The sequence below is a fragment of the Leucopleurus acutus genome (genome assembly GCF_964270905.1).
Source record: "Leucopleurus acutus genome assembly, chromosome: X".
In the NCBI taxonomy this organism is placed as follows: Eukaryota; Metazoa; Chordata; class Mammalia; order Artiodactyla; family Delphinidae; genus Leucopleurus; species Leucopleurus acutus.
In genome coordinates this window covers 105,838,745-105,847,876 of record NC_139148.1, presented here as the reverse complement: position 1 = coordinate 105,847,876, position 9,132 = coordinate 105,838,745, and the positions used below count along the sequence as shown (strand labels likewise).

The 9,132-nt window shown below is 42.2% G+C and overlaps 1 pseudogene across 1 annotated transcript; it reads right to left on the bottom strand.

Moving 5' to 3' along the window:
* Window positions 1-8,103: 8,103 nt before the first annotated feature.
* Window positions 8,104-8,799, bottom strand: LOC309978042 (small ribosomal subunit protein uS2-like; annotated as a pseudogene). The gene has a single exon. The product of its transcript is annotated as a small ribosomal subunit protein uS2-like (transcript).
* Window positions 8,800-9,132: the final 333 nt, after the last annotated feature.

The following is a 9,132-nucleotide window of genomic DNA, read 5'->3' as shown; positions in this document are numbered from 1 at the left end:
TTTAATATGTATAAATTTCAAGTCCTAACTCTTGGGTTTACAATCATCTGTACAAATTCAGGGTGGGGAAGATGTGGTCCAACAGGAGTTTTAATGTGTAAATCCTGGAGGATTATTGGACGCTATGCTCAATATGAATCAACACTGATCAGCCATGCTAATGGAACCTCAGTCTACATTGATAAATATGTATTATACACAATAAGAGAGGTACATTGGCCCAGTCAGTCCTTTGGTAACATTTAGTTCTGATGTTATATTTTAAGAAGCATTTTGACCACTGGACAACATTTTTTGAGGGTAGGAACTGTGTTTCAGTCATTGTTATATCTCCAGTACGTAGCATAGTACTTAGAATGTAGTAGGTGTTCAAGAAATGTTTGAGGAATAAAAATAAATAATGAAATATAGTGCATCCATAGAATATGCCCAAGAGGATGAAGAGGCCATAAAGCTATGTGATACAAGGAATGGTTGAAAACACTGAAGCTCTCAAGCCTGGGGGTACATGGTAAGCTATCTTCAGATATTGTTATGTAGAATGGGTATTAGACTTATTCTGTGCAGTCTGAAGTTAGTTTTAGAACAGGTGCCAATAAATCTGATAACATTTACATGGCATTTTATAGTTTATTGAGCACTTTATCATACATTATCTCATATGATTTTTATCTTTTGCACCAACCATATGAGGTAGTTACTGTAGGAATTTTACCCCCATATATAATAATAGAAAGTAGTAATAGTTAATACTTACTTTGTACTTACTATATGCCAACCTCTTTGCACATATAAACTCATTTACATTTCACCATTTGAGTTGGTTATTTTTATTATCAGGTACACCTTACAGATGTCTAATCTGAGGCCTAGAGGGGTTAAGTAACATGTCCATCATCAGATATCTAGCAACTCGTTGAGCCAGTTTTTGATTCCCCTCCATCTGGGCTCCAGTCCATACTCTTAACTGTTACACTGCACTGAATTTCACATTAGCACTCTCTACAGAAAAGGAATCTGAGCTGAAGCTAGATCCAGTGATTTGCTTAGGATCACCCAGCGAAAAAGTGGCAGTCGGGATCTAGATTCTGACTTAAGATCTAGTGCTCTTTCCACTACCCAAAGATGGTCCTCATGTTGAACGAAATTTAGACTTTTATAGAGCCATTCAACAACGTGAGCACGTGTAGAGGCTGGAGGCCTACCTGTGAGACAAGCTGCGGAGGGGATGCCTACGTGCAGTGTAAAAGGCACTTCAGTGGTCTTTAAGGTTTATTCCAACTCAAGATTTTATCAGCCTATGAGTACAATATATCAGGAAGAGCAGAGGGAGTCAGCCAAGGAGAACAAGATGATGAGGGAAGGTCACCACCACAAGAAAGTGATTCTCATAGTGTGGTACTCAGAATATCTGTGTCAGAATAATCTAAGGCATTTGTCCCTTTGCAGATTTCCAGGCTTCTCCTCAGATTTACTGAATCTATTTCTGGGGTAGGACAAAAATACCAAGTGACTCTTCTTGAGACATATTTTGAGAACCACTCAGTTAGAGTTGACCAGGGCCAGACTAGCAAGTCTTCAAAGTCACGGTAAGGATAAAAAACAAACAAATGTGTCTAAGGAAAGGAGCAATATGAAAAGATTTTCTAATTAGGAAGTTTGCTCTGGCTATAATGAGAAAGATGGGCAAGAGAAAAGCGAAAATGGAGGTGGGAGGAACAGAGAGGTGTCTATTTTAGTAATCTAGGCAAGATATATTTCCAATTCCAGAATAGTAGTTATAGATGGGTTTTGATAGTCTCAGATTGGTAATATAGCCCCAGACTCTAAAATCCCTGGTTCCTGCCCTCTCAGTGATCCCTCATTCTTGCAGGGTTCTCTATCAAGGAAGCTATGTGCAAAGAACAATAACCAGATGGGAATCTAATTACTACTTCATTGATAGCTGGCTAGTACTCAGTAATCCTTGCAAAAAAACTGAATGGGATGATGGGGTTTAAGCTGGGGGCTTAATGGAGTCTCTTACTCACCCCTACTCCCTAATCCTAATCTTAGGACCTGTGTACTTAGATATGCCTGCTTGGGACAGGTGGTAAGTGGAGAGTGAGTAGGGATGAGAGAGAGAAGCCGGATCTCAAGAAAGGCTCTGAATCCATTGACCCAACCAGCTACATGGAGTGGTACAGAAAGAAGACAAAAAGAATGCCAAGTTTGTTCCTGAGGCAGGAATGTAAGAAAGAGGAAGATATGGAAGAAGAGAGTGATTAAATCTTCACCAACAGTTTAGATCCTTCCTAGAAGTACAAGTGAAAGAGTGCCACGAATGGGTTCTGGAAAAATAACTATATCCACTGTTCAGATGTAACATGATCTATGTTTCAAGCTTTGACCAATAAGCATATTAAGTCCTCTTCCCTTGTGAAGGTGCTATTAAGGCGATAGACAGAGGGAAAAGTTTGGAGAGAAAGGTGGAATTTCCCTCTGCAGTGCTCAAAACAAGGAAGCTTTTGTTATATAGTGATAGTATATTCTCTAGCTCCTGGCCATGGTTCTAGCAGAAGGGATCAGGAAGAAAGCAGGGTGATAATTTGGAGGCTGTGGCTGGATGCTTTTGAGCCAGTATCTCACTGGAGAAAAAAAGAAGTCTGTCCATTGAGTTCCTCAGGAAGCATTTCAAATCTTTATGCTGGGGAACAAGAATAAGCTGGTAGCTATGTTGTATGACCTATTCAACCAGAGTTCTGCAATCCTTCTTCTAACCAAATTCAACTGCTGTGAAGAAATCAGGATGCAGGTCTGAGTCCCTCAGTGACATTACAAAAAATGTCCCTCTCTGTTCCCTTTCCTCTTTACCATTTGTTGATTAAAACATTTGTTCATGTTCCTTTTGTGAACTTGGCTGCAGTGGTTTGGAGCTGCATCCCAGTCCAAACCACAATCCAAATTCCACCCACAAGTTTTCTTTCTTGAGAGAATATTCTTCACAGGCACGAGCCTGGGAATCAATGCAGCCTAATCAGCTTGTCATCCCTTAGTGCCACACATTCTTGTCTTCGACAAGCATTCATTCGGAGGGGCATCCTGTAAAGCTCATGATGCCATCTTCATTGAGCTCATGCTTATAAGAAGAAAATAAGGGGCTATAGAAAACTTATTTTTACATTGAATTTAAGTAGTTTTGCCACACTTTAAATGTCAGACGGAACTGTTCCGCAAAATCTGCCAAGTCTATGCAGGCGGCTGTTTTCAATAGGACTGTTCATGCCCTATTGTACTAATCTTTTTTTAAACACACACCTTGCTGGAAAAGGCCAAGAACACCCACACAGGAAGTGGGCACTGTTACTTTTTTCTTGCTCCAACTGGATGAATAGGCTCTCATTCCATTTGGTGTGTTGCACTGTGAAGCGTCTCCCAATCGTTTTCTTTCCGTGATGGACATTGAGCCTTCCTGGGACACAGCAGGCAACAGTCCCTGTACTCTCCCACATGGCCATCTACTCCTCCAGCCATCTGCCCATCTATCTGCCTCCTCTTGATCACCCTCCCCTCTTCTCTCACATAGATTGGATCTTCAGTTCAAGAATGATCAAGAATTACAGCAGTGGATGAGTGTGGGAACGGTCTGGTGTACTAGAACTCCATTTTTTTCCAATTATGAATGCTAAAGATCTTCTGTTACGTACACTTTTTCACCTTAGCAAAGCACAGTCTGGTTACCAACAGCGAAGTGACCTTCAATAATTTGTAAAAAGTCCTTAGGATAGCATATGTCTTTTAGTAAGGCAATATGTTGGGTCGTTTAGAACTTTTCAGAATCCAGAGTCAAATGATCTAGATCCTGCCTCCTCCACTTACAAGCTATGTAATCCCCCAAAAGTTCCGTAACTTCTGTGAGACTCAGTTTCCTCATCTGTAAAATGGAGCTAATAATACCTATTTCACAGTGCTTTTGTGAGAATGAAATGACATATCTGTCAAGTGCCTGTATATTGTTTTTAGTAACTATAAGTGTTCAATGAAACGTTAGTTGCAAGCGACATTATTTATTATTTAATTTTATTATCTTTCAAGCCCTATGTCATCACCTGCCAGTCAGTACTTACTGACTCTGCATCTGCAGTCTAAGATAAGCAACAAATATTTTGGGCATTCTACGTCTGTATAAAAGATTATCTGGGAGGATAGAGAGAAGGTTGACATAATCCTAACCCTAAGTGAGCTATCAGTGTACTTGGCTAGATAAGATATTTGCACCTATGATAAAACTAATAATATTAAAGTACCAGACATGTGATATAGATGCAGTAAGATATTAGAGCTCATAGAAAGTGGATATCCCTGTGGACCTGGCTGGTGGTTGAGCTATGAGTTATGACTTTAAAAATGAAAAAGGATAATAATGATGATGATATATCCTATTTGTTGGAGCCCTAATATGGGCTAGGTGCCTTTCATGTATTATCTCATTTAACCCACATAATATTCCTACAAGGTAGGCAACATTATCATCCTCACTTTTCAGGCTAGGGAACTGAGGTTTAGAGAAACTAAGAAACTTTGCCTAAAGGCATATGACTCTTCAATGGCAAAGCTAGGATCTGAACCCTTGGCTTCTCACACTCCGGAACTCATTCTCCTTTCGATATACCTAGACTTCCTCCTGTCATCAAAGAGAAGCAGTTTGAGACAGTCAGGCAGGGGAGATGACGCAAGCAAAGGCCCATAAGAACTGATGTTCAGGGACCAATGAAGGGGACATCTGGCTGGTATGGAGGATTTATGTGTAGGAAGAAACAGAGAGGACCTGGAAAGTTAAACTGGAGCCTGACTGTGAAGGGCCATGTAGGTCAGATTAAGGAGATCAGTCTCTGAATTCCAGACACCAAGGAAAGGAAATGGGAATCAGTTTGCATGGTGTTAAGACATCCCCTGTGAGTGATCTCTGACTAAATTTCTAATCTGGGCTTTGGTTTTCTTTCTTCCCCTTTCTTACAAAGGGAGTGATATTAATAATGCCTTTTGTTTAAAGTTTTCAGGTAGATTTTATTTATTTAGGGGTCCTCTGGGAAAGTGTGTACATGTGGGAAGCAAGAGAGATTGAGACAGTTCAATGTGCCTTGACCTACCCAGGGTATTTTTGTAATGCACCAAGCGTCCTTATACCCAGTCTGGGAGTCGGTGGTCTATGTCTCTCACTCTGTGTTGGTGAGATGAAAATATCACCATGGAAAAGATTTTGATTTCTTTTGATTAGCCAAGAACCACAAGATCTTCTCTAGCATAGTGTTTAAAAAATGGGGAAAGTGCCACATACGTAACATAAGCAGTTCCTAACCTGCCTCTGAGTTGACTTCCACGAATTCATTTATCAAGAAATTTTTCATAATTTGGAATACACTGCGCCTTGGAAACAATGCCAAATAAAAATGGTACTTGATTTTTCTCTACAGTGGAGATGATGGAATACTTATGATTCTTTTGGGTAATTTTATGTTCCATAGGAATTAGATAGCTGGCAGTAATTATACTTTCAAAGGTCTAAAAGGGGAACCAGTCAGAAGATGTCAGTCTGGAGAATTGGTAAAGTTGTACACATTTCCATGCAGTATACTATTGTCCATTTATTTTTTTCAAAGAAAATTAAGACTTTCAGAGAAACTCTTGGTTTTCTAAGGATACGTCCAAATATTTAGAGGTATGTAGCTTAAAAGCAGCTTCATCATCACATTGGTGATGAGATGCCTTTTTACAGAATTTCTTTCTAGCTTATAAACATTCTATGAGGATGTTTGCAAAAGTGGAGCAGGAGGGCACCTGTAGTATAACTTGAAGGGTACCACTAGGATTTCATTATATAATGATAATAATTCCACCCTTCTGTCGGAGTGCCAGAAATTCTACCGCTATTAACTTTGTGCTCTGGCATTTTTTTCAGTAACTAAGGTGGGAATCCTTCTGTATAGGTTATTCATCAAGGTATTCCCAGTGATCAACAACTCAGCGTGAGTTAGTTTATCAGGTAGAGCGTGCTGAGGGCACTGGCCAGGAAACAGGTAAATTTGATGGTAGATACAGGGAATTGGAAATAGTATTTTCAAGTGTGATATAAAGCCTAGACAGAACAGGCTTGGGTGAGGTTTTAACAAGGAGTGTCTGCCTAAAGGCATCAGTTTCCTGATAGAGGCAGATAATTTGCTCAAGGTGAAAGAGGATAAGTTTTACAATATGGAATAAGTGGCAGCAAGATAGAGGATGGCTAGGAGGGACCAGAACTTGTAGTTTGGTTATAGATAAAGTGGAATCAGCAAAAAGTTTCAGCTTGGAGCAACAAACTAAGGAATATCACGTTGACTTTGCTGGTAGGCGAGCTTATTAACCAAAGGCAGCAGCCGGACAGCTAAGCAGCTCAGAGGCCAATAATTGTTAGGCTAGCTAAGACGGGAAGGAAGAGTTAAGGAGATGCATGTAGGCCCGGAGTCCAAATTGGAAATATCGGAAGCAGTAAGCTAGAAACACTGAAGTGAGCGCTTATCTTAGGGGAGAACCCACATCACTTTGTTCTTTTTGCCAGTGAGTGTAACCTTGTTTCCACAAGTATTAATTGCATGTAGTAAAAACTTAGAGACTTGTGGGTACCCCTGCTTCTGTGTGAGGCAGGGAAGAAGTGTCATCAGCCTTGTCTATTCCAAATTCCACACATAACCTGCTGCTATCTGCCTATATTCATACCTTAGAGGAACTAACTTGGGTCTCGGGCAAAAAAAGCCCCGTACGCCAGGCAAGATTCATTAGGGAAGTTTCCCCGAAGCTGAGTCAAGAGGTGTCTTTTGAAGGATGAAACAGAAAAGATGACAAGTTAAGGAAGGAACAGTCTAGTTTTATAGAACTTTTTAAAGGCATGTCTGGCAAAAACTAGAAGTAAGGGCACGAATGAAACTAATGAAGATCATAGAAGTGCAAGTAAAATCTTAATGTAGCTTGTATTATTAGATTTGGTGTCTGATTTTCAGTACAAGGATTTCTTCTGAATTCAGTGGTGCAGGATACTCTAGTACCTGAAGGCAACAAGCCAGACTAATGATCTATTGGGAGAGCTGATGTGGAGTTTCCTGCATTTGGATGATGTTAAAGACTGTGCTAGACAGCTTCTAAGATGACCCCCAAAGATCCCCAACTCTTGGTATTCATGTCCTGTGTAATCCTCTCCCCCTCAGTAGGAGCTGAAATTATTGACTCTCTTCTAACAAATAGAACATGCCAGGGGTAAAGGGATGTCACTTCCTAGACTGGGTTATAAAAAGATGGTAACTTCTGTCTTGGGAGTGTCCTCTCTCTATCTCTCTGTTTACTCACTCTGAGGGAAGCCAGCTGCCATGTTGTGAGTTGCCCTGTGGGAGAGGCCCAGGATGGAACTGAGGTAGACATCCAGTGATGACTTGATCCATCTGACCAATAGCTTGTGAGAAACTGAATCTTGCCAACAACAACATGAGTGAGCTCAGAAGTAGATCCTCCCTCAGTTGAGCCTTCAGATGAGGTTGCAATCCTAGCTGACAGTTTGACTGTGACCTCATAAAAGACCTTGAGCCAGAGGCACCTAGCCAAGCTATGTACAAATTCCTGACCTAACAGAAACTGTGAGATAATAAATGTTTATTATTTTAAGCTCCTGAATTTTGGGGTAAGTAATTTTTTTTTTTTTTTTTTTGGCGGCGTTGATTCTTCGTTGCCATGTGTGGGCTTTCTCTAGTTGAGAGCAGGGGGGTACTCTTCGTTGCAGTGCACGGGCTTCTCATTGTGCTGGCTTCTCTTGTCGTGGAGCACAGGCTCTAGGCACGCAGGCTTCAGTAGTTGTGGCGTGCGGATTCAGTAGTTGTGGCTCGCGGGCTCTAGAGCGCAGACTCACTAGTTGTGGCACATGGGCTTAGTTGCTCCACGGCATGTGAGACCTTCCTGGACCAGGGCTCGAACCCGTGTCCCCTGCATTGGCAGGCAGATTCTTAACCACTGTGCCACCAGGGAAGGCCCTCTTCCAGTTTCATTGACGTACAGCACTGTATAAGTTTAAGGGGTACAGCCTAATGATTTGATTTACATACATTATGAAATTATTACCAGAATGAGTTTAGTGAACATCCGTTGCACCTGCACACCTTTGGACCAGTCCGCCACCTCAGGCTGAGCAGCAGTGAACTCAGGAGGTGGAGCGGTTCATTCACCCTGAAATTCCTCCGTGGTCACAGCCTTCTCAGCTGCCGCCTGCTCTTCCTTTTCAATCTCTTCAGGATCTCTGTAGAAGCAGAGATCAGGCATGACCTCCCACCTCCCATGGGTGTTCACGGGAGATGGTGCCACGCATGTGCAGAACTTGCCGGGCAAGCATCCACCACATCAGACCCACTGAGTGAGCTCCCCTGTTGTTGCATGGGATGGCAATATCCACATACCGCAGAGGAGAGTCTGTGGTACACAGAGCAATGGTAGGCAGGTTAACATAAGAGGCCTCTGGGAGAGGCTGGTGGTCAGCCCTGGGATCAGTAACCACCAGAAGGCTTCCTGGATCTGGTCAGTGAAGGTTCCAGGAGTGAAGCGGCCAGCAGTAGGAGTGGCTCCAGTGGCAGCAGCAAACTTCAGCCCAGCTCGCTGGCCAGTATTCCTGGAGGATACGACACTGACATCAGCTGGGTTTTCAATGGCAACAATGGCACGAGCTGCCAACAGAAGCTTCTCCCAGGTCCTCTTCAGATTTATGATGTAGATGCCATCACTTTTCCTTTTGTAGATGTACTGACCCATTTGGGAGTCAAGGTTGGTGCCACCTAAGTGGGTTCCTGCTGCAAGGAATTTGAGGACATCAAGGGCTCCGGGCATTGTTAATGTTTCCCTTTAAGTTACGACGGGAATGCAGAACAAAGCCGTACGGACCCTTATCTGTGCGTGAGCAGTTAGTTCCAGTTTGGAGCCCAGTCAGAACTCCCAGGGTGCCTGCTCAGGTGCTCAGCTCAGCTTGGGCCCCCAACAGCCAGGGCTGAAGGTTCTGTAATGGGTTGTATATAGCTCACATTTGGTGAGCCTATACTCTGGCCTAATGTTTTCCTCATATTACCTTTCTAATTCTCAAAGCAATCC